Raw genomic sequence first — 21,355 nt, 5'->3', positions numbered from 1 at the left:
CCAGCAGAGCCAGCGGTACAGTTCAGCCTGAGCATCTCTGGCTTGGTGGACCCGAAACAGTCGGGTCCTGCAGACCTGGCAAGTGCATCCACGGCCAATCCGCCGCATCCTGCTCCCAGAGCTGGCAGCCACGAGGCCAGAGCTGGGCTCTGGCTCCCCATACCCTGCCAGCCAACACCACTGAGAGGCCCCACAGCCCCAGGGACACGCTCCCGGGGTCGGGAGAGGAGCGTCACCCTTGGCTGCAGCCACAAAGGAGGAGGGAGAAACGCCGTTCCCCGGCCACATGGCACAGGGAGCCGGCCGCAGGGATGCTGCCTTCAGTGCTCTCGTCTGCGCTTCCAACCGGAGCAGGGGAACTTGGAACGGGTTCAGAAAAGAGCTGGGAGTGAGTCAAGGCAGTGGAAAATATGCATTACAGTGACAGAGCGAAGAAGCTCCGGCTGTTTGGTTTATTGAGGAGACCAAGAGGTGGCTTGCTCACGGTCCACGAGCATATGCACGGCGAGGAGATTTCTGATAGCAGACGGCTCTTTAATCTAGCAGGAAAAGGCATTACTACATCCCTCGCTGGAAGCCGAAACAAGACAAATCCAGATTAGAAATAAGAAGCACATTTTTAGCAGTCAGAGCAATTAAGTGTTGGAACGGATCCCCGGGGACAGAGTGGGATCTCCATCACTCAAAGTCCTTTAATGGAGACTGAGTATCTTTCTAAAAACTAAGTTCCAGTTTGAGCATAAGCGATGGGTTCTCTGCCAAGGCAGCGGCTGTGGAATGCTGGAGGTCAGCCTGGCTGGTCACAGTGGGCCCTTCTGGCCCAAAAATCTATCGGCTGTGCTGTAATTTTCTGAAATGGGCAAAAAATAACCCAGGACCGGGTTGGTGCATTTCTCGCCCTGTGCACTGGGGTTTGCATGGAAAGCTTCAGGGATGGGGTTCAGTCCCACTGCCCAGGGAAGAGCTGCACACACTGGGAAGGCGAGGATGAGTCAGGGCTGGAGTAACTGGTGCTCCAGAGTCACCACAACATATCCCTTCTGCTCCACTGCGTCCCCATGGCCAGCAGCCACAAGGAGTGTTGATGCTGGGGGACAACCACCATCCCCCAAGACATCCCTACACAAAGAAACTTCCCCTGGGCAGCTCTGGGAGGTGCAGGTTCATGCCCAGCCCAAGGTGAAGCAAACACAGATGGGAAACCTGTCAGGGTTAGAAGGAAACCGGCTTTGAATGGCTCCCTTTTAAATTAATTTAATTCCATTTTTAATGATTATTTTCAGGTGCTTTTAGTCCCTAACAAAAGGAGCTTTAAAGTCTCCAGGAGCAGTGACTGTTGCAGAGGGGGCGAGGGAAGGTGGGAAGCCCCTGGGACTTCGTTAGGAATGCTGGTGCCGATCGGAAGCGGCCGCTCAGCACGACACACACCAGCCTGAGCAAAGCCTGGCAATTAGGACAAGTCCACCAAAACCCCCTTATCCCTGTCCTTGCCCCCTGGAAAGGCTCAAGGAACAGATCCAGGTGATACAGCGTGGTCAGACACAGAGGCACCGTGCCCAAAGGCAGCGCTCCCATGCTGGAAGCTGCCTGATCCTGAGGGGATCCAGCAAATCCAAGCTGCCCATCCCACAGCCATCCAGAAGTACCATGAATCCCTTCCGTGATGCTAACGCTGGCCCATCATTGCTCCAGCTGGGCACTGGGTGTCCTCAGCTCTTCCAGCTCCTCCAGCCCCGTGTGTTTGGCCATCGGTGCCATCACAGCCCTGGGACTGGGGGAGATGTTCTGTGAGCACCACAGGGAGTCACAGAACCACGGAATCATAAAATGGTTTGGATGGGAGGGACCGTTAAAGACCATCTAGTCTGACCCCCTGCCATGGGCAGGGACACCTTCCACTATCCCAGGTTGCTCCAAGCCCTGTCCAACCTGGCCTTGAAGGATGGGGCAGCCACAGAATCTCTGGGCAACCTGTGCCAGTGTTGTACCATCCTCATTGTAAAAAGTCTCTTCCAGCAAACCACTGGAGCTTCCCAGCTGTGGGATGATGCCCATGGTCGGCTACTGGATGTCTCATCACCAGGTGGGATGAGGCTCAGCCTGGCAGGGACAGCAGGGGGAGAACACACGTTGAATATCCCTCTCCATAGGGATTGGAGGACTTGAGGTTACCTGGTGCTGCACCTCTGTGCTCGATGGAGGTGTGAAACAAGGTCAGGAATAGTCAATCCACACCAGAATAAGAAGCAGATGGACAGAAGGATGAAACAAGAGCTCTAGGGGTGGAAGACAATCCAGCAACACCTGCCACTTGCCTACAGAAACCCAAGAGATGGTTATGACCCCATCAGCTCAGAATCTTCGGGCTTTTGATACTTTATTTAATTTAAAACTCCTCTCTCTCATCCTTAATTGCATTTATCGTCATTAAAATATCAACAGAAGATCCTGGCTCCGGCCCAGGCTCTCTGGTGCTCCCAGGAAGTTTCCCATTTATTTGATGGATTTAGCCAATGCCCTGCCACCTGCTCTTGGCTCTGCCCTGCTCTGTTTGCAGAGGGCAAAACATAGTCAGGGGTGAAGTGTGAGCCAAAAAATAAAAGCAAATCAATGTGGGCACAGAAATTAAGCTATTTTGGACCAGTTGGAGTGGAGGTGAGGCAAGATTCAACCCAGAATTCACAAACCCCACCCTGACAGGCTGAGGGATTTCTGGTGGCATCAGTCCATCTCTCTGAGCTGTGAGTGTTCAGTATTCATGGAGTATTCATGGAGCCGTTTCTCTCTTTCAAAAGGAGTAATAAATATGAATTAAGTCTCCCAACCACTTTGGCACGACTCAGATTCTACAAATGGCAGAAATTAAAGGCAGAGCAGAGAATGGCTGATTGGTTGCTGATGAAGGCAGGGCTGAAGGAGGGGGAGGTTGGTACCAGCACCTCCCAAAGCCAGTGCCTGGAGCTGCAAACCAGTCTTTGCCTCCTCTCTTCTGCCACCTCCTTCGGCCTCTGCCCCTCTCTGGATTCTCACAGATGGGCAGCAAGGGCCTTCCTGAGCCCAGGAGCCAGAAAATGATGGGAAACAACTGCCTTATGCTCCCTCTGGAACCCAGGAGGTGTCTATGTGTGTGTGTTCATAGTCCCTGAACTCATCTCACAGACCAGCCTCCATCGAGGCCAGGTTAGACAGGGCTCAGAGCGACCTGACCTAGTGGAAAGTGTCCCTGCCCATGGCAGGGGATGAAATGGGATGGGATTTATGGTCCCTTCCAAATCGAACCTTGGTGTGATTCCATGATTCTAAGGCTGTCCCCTCTCCAGTGGTGGGGAAGAAGCAGGAGGTCATGGGGAGCTCTGCCTGCCCAGGAAAATGTGCTTTACACCACTGGGGCACCAGCTCTCCAAGAACACAGAGTAGATCATCAGCTGGTCACTGTGGGGAGACAGGAAAAATCCCATGGCAGTGGAAAAATCCCATGTCCTTTTTGGGGATGTCCTCGGGGGATAAGAGACCCAGAGATAATGCAGAGACTGACAAAAAGACAGCACAGCTCCCCCCTTCCCTTTGGGCAGGGCTTTGATTTCCTCCAAATCACAAGTCAGCTGCTCCCTCCTGTTTTCTTCCCAGAAGAAAGACAATACATGTCTTCAGCTTTCCAGCTCTGCCCAGGGCGGCTCTGTCAAACAGAAAATGGGAGGCACAGAGTGACTTTGGGATCCCAAATGGAAGCAAAACCCAGACACATTTGCATGTGAGCATTTTTGCCGTCTCTGGAGCAGCAGAATTGCCTCTCCGTGGACTTCTGTGGTTCCACTCCGGGTTTGTGATGAAATGTGTGGCACGGGGAGGGGTTCATTAGCAAAGCCTCGGGAAGGTCTTGCAAAGCCCTCAAGTTCTCCAGCATGTTACCACAGGGAGAGCCAAAGAAAGCTTCCTGGCTCCAGTTCAGGGCTGTCTTTATCACAGGAGGCCTTGGAACAGGGCAGGGAGGAGCAGAGCTCTGGGTGCTGCCCAAATGCACAGCTCTGTCTCCATCCCGTCCTGCCCCACGGTGAGACACCCATGGGATGAGCCATGGACATCTCCCAGGGGCAGGAAGGTGTGGAATGATGCTCTCAGTATCCAGGCTCTGAGTGATAGAGTCAGACAGCCAGAGCACAGCTTTCCCTGGCCAGGGGAACCCACCAGTGCCCCACCAGTGCTCTTGGGCCACAGCTTCAGCCCCAGGCTGAGGGTGGGGTGTGGGCTGCACCCACCACATAATGCACAGACCCTCTGGGTGCTGTTTGTCTTCACTGTGTCTTCCAAGCCCTTTTATTGCCCCTCTTGAAAGGAAAACTTTCAGACTTTGTACTGGTGATGTTTGTCAGACAAAACCCCTCCAGAGAAGTCCTCTGAGGGAAACAAGACTCTGGTTGTGGCTCCCCTCCCACTCCCTGGGTGCTCTCAGGTGTGTCACCAATTCCTCGTGTGTGTGGAAACATCCCAGCCTGCTGAGCAGGGAGCCCACCCTCCCCGGGCACTCACAGGGGGCTGAGGGGAGGTGAGGTGGTTCCCCAGCCCAGGGAGGGGGACAGAGAGGATGGGGTTGGCAGTCACGTGCCTGATGGTATTTCTGGAGCGTGGAACAAGGTGAGTTTGAAGGTACCTCCCAAACCAAACCCTTCTGGATACTCTGACTCTTTGTGCTCTGTGATACCTCAGGTTGCTTTGCACCAAGGATGGGTCCAAGGAAGAGCTTTCCCTCCACAGCCTGGAAAAAGGGATGAAGCAGCAAGTAGATGCTTCCATGCCTCCTTCTGCAGCCCAGAGAGTGAGAGGTGCCCGGGGCGAGATGCCAGAGGAGTTCTGGGCTCCAGTGAGGGCCTCTACCAGCAGCACAGGGCAGCTGGCTGGTGGGGGACACCCAGCAGACAGTCGTGTGCCACACAGGCAGATTCAGCACTCCAGATGGCACAGAGATAACTAATTACTTGCTAATTAATAATCAGTTCCCTGTGATTTTATCTTAATTGGGCTCTTTGCTATCCAGCCTTCTACAGCATTTCCCTGGTTTGGAGTGAGCAGTGCTGGGCTGTGGCCCCCTGGCCGCTGGAGTCCCCATTCCCTGACTGGGAATGAAGGGAATGTCCCCATTCCCTTCCCAGTGTGGGAAGGGGGTGAGTGGGATAGCCCTGGGAAGCCCTGGGAGCTTTCAGAGCTGTTGATGGGAATGCTGCACCTCGGGGCATCACCACAGGCTTTGTTTGCCTATAAAACCCAGAGCACTTATGGTGGAGTATGAATAATAAATACATTAAAATAATCAATAGCAGGAGAAAAGCTGGGTCAGGGCTGCCAGGGGTGTGCAGTGACATCCTACCTTTCCTATCCATGCCTTTCCTATCCAAGCCAAGACAGGACATTACCTTGCCATCCCCAGTGGAGCTGACACCACTACACCCCCCCAACCTCCCTCTTACCGGACCCCAGACTCCCCCAGATCCACAGGCCCCCATTCCCTGAGATCCCAGCTGGCACAGGCTGGTCCAAGCAGTCCTTGCCAGCCTGGCATATGGTGACTGTCCCCCTGGACCTGCTGCTCTCCTGTCAGCCCTGGCCTTCCCCAGGGGAAGCAGCATCACTGCCCCGGATCCCTGACTTGGAAAGTTCAACCACATCCGCATGGATTGTGAGGGGAAGAGACACAAATCATGGAGCACTGCTGGGATTTCCTCCTGGGAAAGGAGCTCCTGCACAGTTAGCACACACGGGCTGTAATGATCCCTTGCAATAATTGTGGGTGGGAAGGAGGCGTGTGAAGGCAGGTGCTGAGCGATCCAGGCTGGGGGGTGTCCTGTGCCAGAGGGGTTTGTCCCCCAGCCCTGGGTGCCAGCAGCCGGAGGGGATGGAGGGGCTGGGAAGAGGAGCACTGGCTTCCAGAAAACACGGATTGTGTTCAGTCTTGCCACTGCCTCCGGGCACAACCGAGGGGCAGAGGACAGTGAAGCATCACAGTGAAGCATCACACCACAGCAACTCTGGGCTGGTAAGGGTTGGCAAGTTCCCCCCCGGGTCCTCCCTAACAAACAGCCCAACATCTCCAGGACCTGTCCAGCTCATGGCTCAGTGGTATGTCCGAGCTGTGCCGGCACCCTCGGGGCTGAGCTGGGTCCCCACAGGGACCCCCATATGTGGTATCGAGATGGGGAGAGCTCGGGGCACCGAGAATCCCTGGGAGAAGATTTTACATGATTTATTCATATTCCAGGTATTTTGGTGCGTTGGCTGTAATTAAAGTTCAACATCTGAGGCAAAACAAGAGCAAAAACCTTCCAACCACTTTAAAGAGCGACTTTGAGTGAGGAAAGTAATAAAACACACCGTGCTTAAACAAATCCTTCCGACCTTTCATCATTCCCCTTCCCAGCCCTGGCTAATTATCAAAGCTATCTGTGTTCGAGAATGGGCCCCTTTCCCCCTCCACCCTGCCTTGCAGCCCCAGTCCTTCCTCCACTGTATCCCAGTTCTTCCCAGTAATCACCAGCAATGCCAGGCTCTGGCTGGAAGGAGCTGGGGGGGTCCCAGCCCCGGGGGTGCTGTCTGGGGTCCCCCCAGCAGTGGAGGGGAGGTGACAGCAGCCCCCAAGGAGGGGACATCCTTTCGGGGTAGGACAGGGTGCTCAGCATCCCGGGAGCTGCTTTGCCTGTGGCTGCCCCTCATCCCCATGGAATAACAGAGCCCTTATATCCCAGTCATGGTCGGGCTGGCATTGTTCACTGGCATGGAATTCACCCCAAAAATGATTTATTTTAAAGAAGGGAACAAAGGGGGGGTTCTGACTTGGCTGCGGGGCACGGCGAGGAGGGCCGGGGCGGGAGGGACTGAAAGCTCCCATTGAGAGCTCTGGCCCCGGGACGTGGCTCGGCTGTGGGGACACTCCGGGTGCACGGCTGGGCTCTCTGTGCCCGCCCCTGCCCCCTGCTTCCCAGGCCGGAGGGCTGCCTGCCCCCCCCCACCAGCTGCATTTTCCCAGGAGAGCAGCATGCAGACAATGTAACGTCCCACAGCAGCCCTTGGGGAGATCCCACTGCTCCCACCCACCCCAGGACCACCACGCTCCTGCTGTGGACCCCGGGGAGGGAGAGGCAGCCCTGCCCCACAGTGGGAGCTCAGCCCCAGTCCCTGCCCCACACAGGCTGGTTGTGGTGGTGGGATAGAGCAGCAGGAGAGCAGCTCTAGGGATGACAGAGGGAATGCCCATCCCTCTGGGGATCCATGCAGGTGTTGCTGGATCCAGTGGTCTGTGCTTCAAAGCATCCATCTGATCCCAGCAGCACGGGAAAAGCTGCTCCCACACCTGCTCGCAGCCCTGATTTATCTGCTGAGGTTTCCCCTAAAGCCTGGCAGGAAAACAAAGAGGGAAACATGAGCACGATCGCTAAAATAACAATCGCTTTAATGCATTATCAGGCAGAATGATTTCCTGGTGGCAAAAGGATGATGGAGTGAAGCCGTCGGGGCCTGTGGGAAGGCAGCACACAGCACTCCAAGAGGCAACAGCAGGGCCAGAGCAGCTTTAGGAAGACCCATGGAAATGGGAACTACCTTGGGAAGAACTCTGGGCAGTGTGCTGCAGGAGGGACTGAACCAGTTTTTGGGAAGGAAACACCAGGAGAGGCAGTAAAGTGAATTTTCTCTTCCATTTGGGAACACAGGCAGAGAGGGAGACCTACTCCTCCATGAAAGGAAAAACAGCCTTCCTCTCCACACAGAAGGTTCCCAGAGCCAGCTGTGTCCTCTGGAGCAGCGGCTGCTCGCCAGCAGATGAAGGCAAAAACATGGAAAGAAGAGAAAACTCCGCGAAAGCCCTGGAGTGCAGAGCTCACAGTGTTCCGGCAGCATCCACACAGCCTGCCAGAGTCCGGGGATTTCCCTTCCCAGCTCCGAGCCAGCTCCTCAAAGAGCTGATCCCGGCTCAAGCAGCTGCTCCTGAGGGAAAGCTGGATGTTCTCCACTTGAGTGCTTGTTGGCAAGAGGGATGTGCAGCAGGGGAAGGGCAGAGCACATGAAGGGAACCTGCCAGTGCCCTTCCCGCTCCTTACCGGGACCAGCAGCACAAAGAGGATGGAGCAGGGATCAGAGCTGCTGGCACCGGCCTGTGTGTGGCCTCTGTCCCAGTCCTGGTGGCTCGTTCAGCCCCCAGAGGCCCTTGGACCTGCCGGGAGCCAGGATGGGAACTGGAGAGGTAAAGCAGGAGGGGAGAGAGGGCAGGCACGGAGAGGGCGCCCAGTGCTCTCCAAGCCAGCACGTTTTTGGTCTGGGTTTTCTCCCCTCAGTGCAGCCCTGGGAGGCTGTTGGCAGGTCAGGCCTGGGCCGTGCCAGCCGTGCCAGCCGCCTGCCAGCTGCCTGTGTGCCACCGGCTGCCTTCTGGTTCCAGTTACCCGGCTGGGCACATTCCAGTGGAAAGTGCATTTTTTGCCTCTCTCCCTCTTCCCCCTTCCAGGAGCCCCCTTTGATTTAGTACTTGTGAAAAGCTGCAGGACACGGCCCCGAGCTGCGGTTCAGGTACAGAGCAGTGGAGTGGAGCACAAATTGCTCGGGATTAACCTGCCTGGGAATGGGGCCCGACAGCCAGGCTGGGAGCAAGAACACCTGCTTCAGATCCTATGCAAAAGGGTTGGACACCCCAAATTCCAGCGGGGATGTGCTGAGAGTGGTGTGGGAAAAGTCACCAGCAAAGCCTGTGCCAGGGACCCCAAATCCCAGTGAGGAGAGAGGCTGTCCCAGTGCCTCTGTTGGAGTTGGACCACGAGCACCAGGGAACATTTCCCCCAGGTTCAGACCTAATTTTTCCAAGTTCCCAAAGTTTTCTCTTTGTTAAAAACCTTCACAGAGCTCATGCACAGGAAGAAATGCAATAAAATAAAATCAGCTACACCTGCACCAAGGGAGGAGGGGATGGACCGCCTGGCCTTACACAGCCTCCCCTACAGCAAGTGGAATTGAACGGGATCGGGTCTGGATTTGGAATCGAACTCAGGAAAGCTGGTGGTAACAGTGCTCTGAATGTGTCCCCCACCTCACTGGGGCTGCAAAAAGTCAGGAGCTCCCAGATCCCACAGTGCTGTCGGGATGGACAGGCAGCAGAGCAGGGAAGGATGTAGTGCAGGAGCACTCCTGCTGCTCCATCCCTGTTGCTTCATTCCTGGGCTCCATCCCTGTCTCTCCATTCCTGCAGCTCCATCCCTGGGCCTCCATCCTTGATGCTCCATTCCATTCCATTCCATGATGCTCCCATCCCTGCAGCTCCATCCCTGCCTCTCCACCCCTGTGGCTTCATCCCTGCACAATCTCCAGCCCAGCTCTGCAGCTCAGAGGGGTCGGGATACTCCTGGGATGAAGCCACACATCAGGATGATGCTTCGGAGCGTTTGAAATTTGACCACCGCTAAGGAAAAGATGAGGAAACTGAAAAAAAGAAGGAGGGTTAATGTGAAAATAATAAATTGCAAACATTCCTGTGGTGGAAGTGGATTCTCTTCTCCTTTTATCCCTGTACATTGTCCTCGCAGCAGCCGTCTGTGAAATTGCACTGTTATTGAAGTAATTCTGGGGGTAATTAGAGTTAATAATTCAGTATTTTATTTCTATTCTCCAGTTACTGCAGGGGGAAAAACACACATATATATAATCCAGGGAGCAAAGGCGCAGTTTTCCTTTTCATGGCAAAAAATAGCTTTGGCTGGGTCCAAGCCTTCCCTGCGCCCACCCACATCCCACAAAGCCACCTCCTGCCTGTTCCCTGCCCGGGGAACCCCCGTCCCATGGACATTCCACAGCCTTTGCACCGTCCCCAGGTGGGACTTGGATTACTGGAGCAGGGAGAGAGGGTGATTCAAGTGCTCATCCTGGGGCATCGGGGTCCCTGTGAGGGGCTGCCCGACCCCAGTGGGCACCCACGGGGTGCCAGGGGCCGTCACCAGCTCCTCACATTTACCCCTCTGAAACATTAAAGGACTTTCCTGTTCAATTATTTGGAATGAAGTTTGGCAGCAGAGCCCTTTGGGAGGGATCAGGTTGATTTCCTCAGTGAAATGAGTTTGGAGAGGGCTCGGGCTGGTTCCTCGTGCTAATTATCCCAGGCAATAATTAAGCCGTCAGCAGTTTGGGGGCTGGAGGTTTATCTGGGGAGGGAAGGGGAAGGTGAGCCCACCCCAGGGGCTCTGCTCGGGCCCAGGGCTGGGCTAGCCTCTCCAAACAGGATTAGGGCAAGAGACAGACCCAGCGCAGGAGTTATTAGAGCAGGAAATTTCAAATTATATGGAAATAATCTTCTGAGTGAGAGTTTATTTTGGAACTTTAGACTTAATAATTCAGCACTTCTGGGATTTGGCATGTGAAGTGACAAAGATTAAAGGCGTATTGTCAGGTTCACAATTCGGTGTTTTCAAACACCACGGGCCTTACCTGGGTTACAAACCCAGCGGGATGTGGCTGATCCTCACGGATTCCCACGCTCCCTGTGTGTGGAGCCTCCTCTGCTCCCCGTGGAGCCACGGGGATTTCAGAGCCCGGACAGTGCTGGAGCGAGGTTTCAGATTACCAAGACTAAAATATTCCTCAGAACATGTGCGAGCACATTATGAAGTATAATCATAAATAATTAAAACTTAGCTACACTTGTCAAATAAATGAACAAAGTACAGTTTGTGCTGCATTATCCTCGCCTTCCCCCGCCGCTGTTTGTCACCAGCTCCTCGAACCGGGCAAACTATTTATAGCAAACAACTTATTCAAAGCATTTTGCCCTTTTTTTCTTTCTTCCTGCCTGGGAATTGTTCAGGAACAGACTCTGATTCTTTACTAATTTCTTCGCTCTCCATAATTGCTCAAAATACGTTTCATGTGCATCGGCTCCAGCGCTTGGGCTGATTGCAAACAGCTCCCAGCTCATCCCAGTGCTGGCTTTGCTGCTTCCAGCCTTGGAATTGCTCTTTCAGCCCCCGATGCCACAGGCAGGGACCAGAGCCAGGGTTTACCTGGAAAATTGGAGTGTGCTGGGGGGAATTGAACTGTTTAGCCTTATAGAGGCTTTCCATTTTCATACCTGACCCTAATGACCCCACAGATTTTATAGATGGGAAGGAGTGGACTCACATAAGTGAGAGATGATATTAAGAGGTATCGTGGTTTATATCATAGGTGTGTGAGGGAAGAGAGATGTAAATTCATGTATTTATTTTTTAATAGTTGTGAGGATTGGGAGGACTAATTCCCACTTTGTGTGGTGTTTTATAACAGGGAGGTATGAGAGGAGGACTCGGGAGAAACGTAATTCATATTTTTGTGGTTTTTACGGAGGAGGAGTTGGAGGGTAAATAAGTCTGTTGATATTTTAGACTTTGGGAGGAAGATTTCAGAAGGGCTTGCTTATATAGAACCATGGAATCATAAAATGAATCACAGAGTGAATCACAGAGTGGTTTGGGTTGGAAAGGACCTTAAAGACCATCCAATCCCTCCCCCTGCCACGGGCAGGGACACCTTCCACCATCCCAGGTTACTCCAAGCCCTGTCCAACCTGACCTTGAACACTTCCAGAGTGTATGACCTGTATCTTACAGGTTATATTTGTCCACATTTGCTGCTGGGGGGATGGATGGGGGTCCCCATTCCCACCAGCAGGATGGCCAAGGACCCAACCTCAGTGGAAATCCCTGTTCCATCTGCACCAAGCTCAGCCTTTACATGAGAAGAAGTGTTTTCACCGGCCTCAAAGGATGGGTGCCCCTTGTCCACCACCCAGGAGCCAGGGGTTCAGCTCTCCCAGCCCACTCCCCACCCCTCCAGGCAGCTCTGGGCTCTGAGGAAGGTCCAGCCTGTGACATGTCCCGGGAAGCACGTCTGGGATAACACAGCTCTGGCCACTGGTGCAGGATTTTACATGAGCCAACAACTCTTTGTGGCTGCATCCATGGCAAATATGCAGAAAAAGCTACTCAGGTGGGGAAAAAAGGAGTTCAGAGCAAGCCTGAGCCTTCAGGTGGTTCCTTGTTCCTGGGATGGGTTATTTTCCTACAGAATTGCTTTGCTTTGGTGGGGGATTTTTTAATAAAGGAGAAATCACCTTCAAAGCAGCGTTTCCGTTAACCCCTCGCTGTCTGTGAGCCCAGAGCTGCTGGTAATTCCAGCCAGGAACAAGGCAGTGGGGCAGCAGGGGTGGCTTGTGCAGGAAAAGATAAGGGAAAATCCCCTCAAGAATTCTCCTGACCCCCAAAATTCAAGGGAACCCCCCAGCCCCTACACTGGCTTCTGCTGCTGGGGGACCAAGACAGGGACAAGGAGGGTCCTGGCCACACAAGGCAAGATGGGGCCATGGGGAGCTGCTGCAGTTTTAGCGTCAATTTTAGTCTCACAATAAAACATTGTATATAACATTTAGCAAAAGAAAATAAAATATTAAACCAATCAACAGACACTTCTGAGAAGGCAGAAGAGGAACAAACCAGTGGCCAGGGAAGAAAGCTTTGCCATTGCCACGTTCCAGGTGCTGGATGCTTCCCTGGTGGCAGGACGGGCCGGTGCCAGCGGCGATGTTGGATGTGGTGGCAGTGCCAGCACTGCCCTCACTGCTGCCAGTCCTGGGGTGACTCAGGGGATGGGAGACAGCCGGGACCCCCTTGGCCAGGGGGAATGTCTGGCACCTCACCTCCTACGGGCGGTGCTGAGCCCATCAACCCCCAGCCAGAGGCCCTGAGAGCGGAGCTGGGGCGGGGGAGATGAAAGTGGGATGACAGGAGGCACCCACAGACAGCGGGATCCGGACACACCCCATGGCTTCCTGTCCAATCCCGTCCCCACCCAGGTGAGCACAAAGAGCCTGAGCAGGAATTTGACTGTGGGCTGGTGTCTCTCAGGGCATCGTCATGCCGGCCTTGTCTGGGATGTGCACAGCTCATGGGAAATCTCCACCTGGATCACCAGAAGCACGTGGCACTTCACATGTTCCCACCCGGGGGGCAGCTGCCCTACACCTCCCTCACGCTCCAGGATGCTCCGTGCTGGCTCTGCATCCTCTGTTACCCCTCCTTGGCAGCTTTCCCCGCACCTTTCCCCTCTCCCCAGCTCCAGACAGGCAGCTCCCCGGTGCAGCCGTAATTCTCCTGGTATTTCTGATGCGTCCTTGCCCCGAGGGAGCTGGGGACCTTCCAGCTCTGCTGCTCCCGATGTGGTTAGTCAGGAATCGCAGCCCCGTCATCGCGCCGCAGTCATGAACCAGCTCCCGGGAGCACCAGCGCCCGGCCCGGCCCCGCTACGGGATGCAGCAATGCCAGGGGATTTGGGAGGATTTTAGGCCTTTCTGTGTCTTTCCTAAACGCAGAAAATGAAGAGGCACTTAAGAATCTGCTGTTTATATTGAAAGCCAAAATCCCTTTAGAATTTAATCTCCCGGTGATGGATTTAATACTGTTACAGACAGTCGGGTTCTTTTTATATCTCGGGAGTGGTGGTAGCTCTTTGAAGCAGGATTTTGTTGCAAGCAGGGTATTTGTCCTCGAGGCCTCGTCACTGCGACGGGCAGATCTGAGGGTGACACAGTGGCCAGGGAGGGGAGGTCCCACAGGGGACATTCCTGTGCTGTGGCATATGGAGGTCACAAGATGTCACCTCAGGGTGCATGGTGGCACCTCGGGATGCACAGTGGCACCTCTGGGTGCACTTCAGAGAGCATTGCTGCCAGGCCCAGACCTTTGCTCTGCCTGAGGCCTCGGGAAATGCCAGTTTTCCAAGGAGATGGGTGATGCTTTGGGCTCAGCACCGGCACAGGCTTCTGCCCAGCACTCACAGGGATGTGCTGAAGGTCTGGCTGCCACTTTGGGATTCTCACTCCCTCTCTCACATAAAAGCAATCCTTTAAATTGCAAAAGATACCCCATCCTTTATTTATCCAAGGAGAAGGGGATGGCCCAAGGGCTGGGCCTGCAGCAGCAGAGCACCCCGGCCCTGCTGAATCAGCCGTGGCTCGGCGGGAGCAGCCGTCACCCTCTGAATCACCGGCCGGTGCTGTGAGTGCCGGCACCCGGCTCCCAGCGCTCCCACCGCTCCCAGCGCTCCCAGCGCTCCCACCGCTCCAGCTGACCCAGTTCCCACCCACACGGAGGAGCTGGGGAGATGATCCACCGTTGCCATCGCTGCCGACACCACGCACCCGCGGGCGAGGAAAGGCTGAGATCATCCCGAAGTAATGGGAAGAGAAGGATGAGGGAGACGGAAGGGGAAGGACCCACGGGGGGTCACTGACCCCGCCGTACCCATCGTGTCACCCCTCGCTGGGCTGGAGGCAGGCGATGGTGCTCCCTCTCACCACCACGGGGTCCCACCTCTCTCGCGGGTCCCAGTGTGGAGGAAAGCCCAGCAATATGGAGGGATGGAGGGAATAAAGACATATCCAGCCCTCCATCCCAAACCAGCCCCATCCCTCTGCAGTGAAACACTGCTCCCCCTCATCCTAGAGCTCCCCACAGGCTGGGGAGGTGCAGGGGTGTTTCTGTGTGTGCTGTTGGAACCTCGGTGAGTGTCCCCGGCAGCGCTGGCAGCTGAACCTGGGGCCGAGCTCCCTCCCCTCCTCAGCAATAAACCTGCCGGCAGGAGTCACTGACCTTGTCCCCATCTTTCAGCTGCTGTTTCAGGAGACCGAGAGGGGACACACAAGGTCACTGTCTCTCGCCCGGCACCGGCTGAGTGGCCGTTTCATCACCGAGGAATAGGCTGGTGCTGAAGAACGCCTGGGCCGGGGAGAGGAGCTGACAGACGGGCGGGGGCCGGGACAGCGGGGAGGGGGGGCTGCGGGGGCTGCGGGAAAGCTGAGACCCTTTGTCCTTATCAAAAGACCACGTTTTAGTTCCTGCCCTGCGGGGGGGCTCTGACACAGCCCGGCCGTGGGGCACAGGGGGTCCATGCCCGCACAGCTCCTTCCCTTGCATTGAAAAAGCAGTTTTAGCCTCAAATCCCTCCCGACGTTTCCCTGAGCACTGGAGCTTCCCATCGGAAGCTGCTTCGCTACCAGGCGTCTGCCTCGCTGGAGACTTGCTGGAATGACGTGCTCGAGAGAGCTGTCAGATTCGGTTAAAATTAGGCAGCAGACTCCAAGTTATTACTGGAGGACAGATGGACACTCTGGGGGTGCGGCGTGTTCCCAGCAGCGCTGGAAAACCGAGCCCCAGCCACCGCGGAGAGCCTGGGCTGGAAGGGGACGCGGGAGCGGAGGCTGAGCGGGACCGTGAGACGCGCCGGGCCGGGCTTGGCAGATGGTGTCTGTGGCAGAGGGGCTGGAAATTGGGCTAAAACCTGTCCTGGGGGGAGCTGGCCCCGAGCCGGCCCGGCGGAGCGTGGGGCTGCTGCTTTCCGCAGCCGGAGGAGTTTGGCTCCAGCACACAGGATGCTCCTGAGATCCGTCAGAGAGGAGCGGGAGAGGGAGAGTGGCCACCACCCAGCCTGGCAGCCCTTTAGCAGCCGTCATCGAGGAGAGAACAAAACGCTCAGCAGAAAAGCCTGTCATTTGAGAATGAGATGATAACCTTCTCCTGTTCCCCCGCGGCTGCAGGACCGGGAAGGACAAATCCTGTGTCCGGGCAATGCCCTTGGACAGGCAGCGTGTCCTGACCAACCTCCTCTCCAGGGGCTGAGAAAAGCTGCTCGGGAGGCACAAGGGAAGAACCAGGGGAGAGCCAGAGCTGACAACCCACCCCAAGGCTGCCCCTCCCTGCACTGGGGCTGTCAAAGATCCGAAAAGTCCCCCCAGCATGAGCTGCAGGGGTTCTGGGTGCTGGGTGCAGCTCAGGCTCCTTCTCAGGGGGTCAGTTCTCCCCTTTCCCAGACCCTGAGGTCTGTCTCTGCACTGGCTTGCCCCTGAGCCTGTATCCATCCCAGCAACCATCCCTGGTACTGGTGAATCCCTGGAACCCGGAGCCCATCAGCCAGTGCTGCTCTCCCGGCAGGTCCTGCCCCTGTTCCCTCACAGCCAGGTAATTACCATCTCCTCGTTGTAATGAGCCCAGGTGCTCACTTTGCATCCAAGCAATTTACTCAGCAGATCCTGCAGCAGGAGCCGAGTCCCAGCGAAGGGCCCAGAGCGCGGCTGGGCCTGTGATGGATGCGCAGGACACGGCAGCAAAATTACCTCCTTGAGCAGGGAGGGAAACAGAGGGGAAGGAAAAGGGTGGGGAGTGAGGGGAAGGAAGAGACAAAGGAAAGAAGGGTAGTGAAGGGGACAGAGAGTAGTGAAGGAGTAGTGAGTGTCAGGGACCATAACTGGGGGCTCTGAGAGAGGAAAAGGAGAACCAGCACCTGCAGCTGGGGCGCTGATGCTCCACATGCTTTGACTGAGGGATGCGATGACATTCCTGTGGGTGACATTCCTGTGGGTGACATTCCCTGTAGATGACATTCCCTGCAGGTGACATTCCCTGCTACCCCACAGAGACAGTACATCCCAGCTCCCAGCCTGGATGCTCAGTGCACAGATAGCACTGGTGGAGCAATAAAAAACCCACCATAATTCACACAAACAGTGAATCACCTCCCTCCAGATCCTTCAGTCTGGCTCAAATTCCTGTTAAACTTCTCCACGTTTGTGGGTTTAATGCCCAGCATCACAAACCCCTCTGTAAAATGACAACCCTTAAATAAGGGGGGCCTATGAGAAAGATGGGGACAGGGATTTTGGCATGAACTGTTGCAATAGGACAAGGAGTGACGGTTTTAAACAAAGAAGGGAAGATTTAGATTAGATATAAGGAATGATTTTTTATGATGAGTGGTGAGGCCCTGGCACAGGTTGCCCAGAGAAGCTGTGGCTGCTCCATCCCTGGAAGTGTCCAAGGCCAGGTTGGACGGGGCTTGGAGAAACCTGGGCTAGTGGAAGGTGTCCCTGTCCAAGGCAGGAGAGTGGACCAGATGACCTTTAAAGGTCCATTCCAGCCCAAAACAGTCTATGATTCCATTCTTTGAAACCATCTGAGCTCCCCACTGGACCCAGCCAGGTTCCTGGTCCCCAGCTGGCACATCCCTTTCCCCAGGGGCTGCTCCAGACTTTCACTCAGCTGGTCAGAACCTTTCCCTGCTTTCCACCTTAAATTAATCCTTCACTAATTGACAATCATTTGATCTTACACTGATACAATCTCTGGAGTTAAACACTCTCCCTCCCTCCTTGGCTCCTTCTCCCTCAAACATGTTTACAGGGAGTCATTACATCCTCTCCCAACCTCAGTTCGGTGGAGCTGAGCAAACCTCTCTCCCTCCGTCTCCCGTCATGCAGCAGATCCGGGGATACAGAGCCTGGAATCAGCTCCCTCAGCCACAGGCAGGCGCCTGCAGCCGCCCAGGCTGAGCAAGGTCGGGTCCGACATTGCTCTGAGCGTCAAGCTGCCCTAGTTCTGCTCTGCACATTTATCTCATTTGCAACCGGGCAGCTGATCCAAATGTGAATGTGCCCAAAACGGCCAGTTCAGCATTCCCAGTCCCTGAAACGGGGCTGTTCCTCGTGACTGTGCTGCAGAATGAGCAACTGGGGTTAACAGGGGGGAGGGGGAGGCCCAGGCAGAGATAAAACACTATTAAAAAAACCAAATTATCTAAATGTTAAGGGAGGAAAAACTTAATAAATTAAATGTAAATCTATTTTTGTTACATCTGTTCAGATCCTTTAAGGAGCTTTAGGACAGCTGTTCCTATATCCCATTTAATCTTGATGTTATTGTAATGTGCTAAGGCTTGGGGGCTGAGCTGATTGTCTCTCCAGGCAAATTCTTGAGCACCAGTGAAAACGCTGCTCCCAGCCTGGAGCGACATCCCCAGCTCCCGTCCCCGCGATGGGGGCAGTGGGGGTCCCACAGTGCCCCCTTGGCACAAGACCTTGGCAAACAGTGGTGCTGAGCACTGCTGAGACCCTGAGCTGGGTTTCCTGGGCAGGGAGGGGTTTGAGTGGGCAGCGGCCCCCAAGCACAAGGGTCCAGTGGGACCACACCGGGTCCACACTGGGTCCACACCGTGCCAAGCTGTTGGAAGTAGGGACCCCCCGGCACTGCCCCCTCCCACCCCTGCAGCCCCCCCCAGTGCCCGGGGTTGAGCTCCTGCCCCCTCCCGCTCCTCACAGACAGGGAGGGAAGGCAGAGCTGCACCCAGGTGCCTGTCCCAGCCTGCACACCCCACACACCCCGGGGGGGCCGGGCTGAGCCCCCTGCCCGCCGGCCCCCTCCCTCCCTCCCTCCCTCCCTCGTCCCCCCCGGCCTGAGCTCGGCCGCTCCTCTGATTTCCTCACCCCAAGTTGTCACGTCCCCCTTTGCTCTTCATCTCTTCCCCCTGTTTGCTGGCAGAGTTATTCCTCTGACATTAGAGGCTTTGTTTTTAATTTCCTAAATTACAGCGTAATTTAGGCTAATTATTGCTTTGTCCCTCTGATCTTATTAAACCTTTAATCCCTCGGTGATTCCCCACCCAGAGCAAAGTCTGCTTTTCTCACATTCATTCCTGCTCTGGGTCTACTCTTGCCTCTTGCCCAAGGCAGCCTCACCTCCCAAACCGGCTGCCGATGCCCTGGATGTTCTCTCCCCAGCTCCCCTTCCCTCCAGTGCCTTGGGATGCTTTTCCATAGGTGGAGAGGGGCTTGGCATGAGGGCCTGAACCCCTGGAGGGAGACATGCCACCCTCCTGGGCCAGGCAACATTCCTGTCACCAGTCCTTAAACCTTCCTGGCTTTTATCCTGCACGATGATGTCCAGTTTCTTTTGATCCTGGGCTCTTTGGAGTTGCACATCCAACAGAGCATCATGGTGCCCTTGCTTCTCCCATCTCCAGTTGGGTCAGGACCAGCTTGGACTTTAAGGTCCCTTCCAACCCAAATCATTCTGGGACTCTATGATGGGCAACCTGTGACAGGAATCAGACCCATTCCCTCCTTGCCAAGCCTACTGATGACTTTTAATTATCCTTTCCTTTCCCCCACCCAATTATTATTGACTTCCCAAGGCCTGAAAGGCTCCTGTGGGCACCATCTCCCCAAGAAATCCAACATTCCCTGTACCGGGATGTGCAGGGAGTGTCACCCATCCCTGGGCACTCGGCAGCCTCCTGAGCCACCGCTCCTGTGGAGAGCCCTTGGCAGACCCCAGCATGTGGGTAAGGACCTCACCTCAGCATCCAGAAGAATCCTGCTTCCCTGAACCAGGGGACAAACTGGCAGGAGTTTGGAGCCAGGTAGGGATCGGTCTCTTCTCCCAGGTAACAAGTGACAGGACAAGAGGAAACAGCCTCAAGTTGCACCAGGGGAGGTTAAATTGGATTTTGGGAAACTTTCTTCCTAGAAAGGGTTGTCCAGCCCTAGCGCAGCTGCCCAGGGCAGAGGTGGAGCCCCCACCCCTGGAGGGGTCTAAAAGCCCTGTGGATGTGGCACTTGGGGACATGGGTGAGGGGTGGCCTGGGCAGTGCTGGGGAATAGTTGGACTCAATGACCTCAGAGGGCTTTTCCCTCAGGTGACCCACGTTTGGATGCAGCCAAGGCGCCAGCCCCGGGACACTCACCTTCATTTGCTTGGGCAAAACAGATTATGGAAATTTACTTTTTATAGCTATGAAGTTGAAGGATTTTCTGACCACAGGCAGCAAAAATCCCCTTAATGAAGCCCCAGAGCTCTCCAGGGCTTTGGGAAGAGCTCTGGCCCCCGGCCCCCCTTCTCCACTTGAAGCATTGTTTCTGTCTTCAGTCTCCTGCCAAGAATCTCTTCAGCTCTGCAGCTGGATTTGATACAGGGGTGGGGAGAGGAGCTTAATCACAGCAATAAAGAGAGAAGCTGTTCTGGGGGAGTCTTTCAAGAAGCCGGGTTGAAAGAGTCCCCGAGAGTGAAGGGGCTCCCAGTTGCACTGCCCAAGCTGGGGGAAAAAGAAACCACCACAGAAAGGCCAAACAAAACCTCTCCCAGGCCTTTTCTGCCTCTAATTTATCCCAGTCCCTGGATTAAAAGTAGGTCATTAAAGCGGCTGCGGGAAGGGGTGAGGGCAGCCCTGCCCGTGGCACTGAGAGGGTGGTAAATCACAGCCCTGGCCCCACCAAGGCTCCTGCTGCCTGGAGAGGAGCCCAATTCCCAGCCGGATCTCAGGGGCACCAAAGCAGCCCTGAGCCCTGGGAGAAGGGACAGAGTAGGCACAGCAAACCCAACCCCCAGCACCCACTGCAGAGGATCAAGAGGAGGATGGGGAGACAGAGGGATCAGCTGGAATTGAGCTAGAGAAGCAGGACAAGGATGCCTCTTAATGATTTCCAGCTCAAATTAACTCCTGCTGTTCAGCTTCAGAGCTGCCAGGCAGGTGGAACATCATCCAGGACCAGCAGGACCCAAATCTCGGAGCATCTGGATGGGACCCTCTCTCCTGCCCCCAAAAGTGCTGGGGCACCAGGGCTTCTCTCCTTGCAGCCTCCAGTCCCTCTCTCCCAGCTGTGTGCAGCCTCTCCTGAGTTTTGCCTATGTCCATCCTGCCCAGAGGGTACCAGGAGAGACCCATGCCAGCATCCTGCTCTGCTGCCATCCATCCTGGGAGCAGGACCCCGCTGCCAGCAGGAGAGAGGGACCAAGGGTGACAATAGAGCAGCACGTGGCTGTACCTTGTTCATTATTGCCACCAGAATTCTTGTGCTCTGGGAAGGATTGTGACACCTCTGCAGCTTGAAAAAGCCAAGAAGGAATATATTCCCCGTGGTCCCTGTGATGGGGAATGGCACCTTCCCTGCAGGTGGCTGTCCAGGAGCAGAGAGCAGCGGCAGGGGTTCAGTGGCCACACACAGAGCAAGTCACAGCTCTGCTTCTCCCATGATGAGCAGCATCCCAGAAAGCCCTGAAGGGAGAGGAGAGCGGGGGGAGCTCAGCCCCAGCTCCCTGCTAGAAATAATAGTAATAATAATAATAATAATAATAATAATAATAATAAAAAACCTGTTTGCCTCAGCCACCAAAGGAAGTGCCTGTTGGATGTTGCTGGCTGCAGCTCCCAGAGCCCAGCCTTGCTCTGTGGAGCCGTGGGGAGTGCGGGAGAGGCTGAGATTCCCCGTAACACTAATTCCAGTGAGCACAAAGCTGGGTGAGGTGCAGGAGGTGTCACATCCTCCAGGGCTGCTCCAGGTCTCTCAGCCTCGTCACCGCACACTCTGGCCTCAAACTCCCGGTGAGCTCCAAGATTTTTGGGGTTGCTGGATCTCAGCAGGGACTTGGGGACCTGTGGCGGTGGCACATCTTCAAGGCTCAGCCTCAGGATCAGACCCACCAGTAGAAGGACTGAGGTTCCACAGCACGGATGGGGACCATGGAATGGGGTGTCCACG

General features: G+C 55.2%; 1 long non-coding RNA gene across 1 annotated transcript; it reads right to left on the bottom strand.

Moving 5' to 3' along the window:
- Positions 1 to 415: 415 nt before the first annotated feature.
- LOC120322536 lies at positions 416 to 1,735 on the bottom strand. Its single transcript, XR_005562302.1, has 2 exons — positions 1,647 to 1,735; positions 416 to 570 (listed from the first exon to the last, which is right to left on the bottom strand). It is a non-coding gene; the product is annotated as an uncharacterized LOC120322536 (long non-coding RNA).
- Between the last annotated feature and the right edge of the window lie 19,620 nt (positions 1,736 to 21,355).

Source organism: Pipra filicauda, unplaced genomic scaffold (genome assembly GCF_003945595.2).
Source record: "Pipra filicauda isolate LSUMZ 115617 unplaced genomic scaffold, ASM394559v2 scaffold9_size5747161_pilon, whole genome shotgun sequence".
Lineage (NCBI taxonomy): Eukaryota > Metazoa > Chordata > Aves > Passeriformes > Pipridae > Pipra > Pipra filicauda.
Note: the sequence above shows the minus strand (reverse complement) of the source record. Positions and strands in the feature narration are given on the sequence as shown.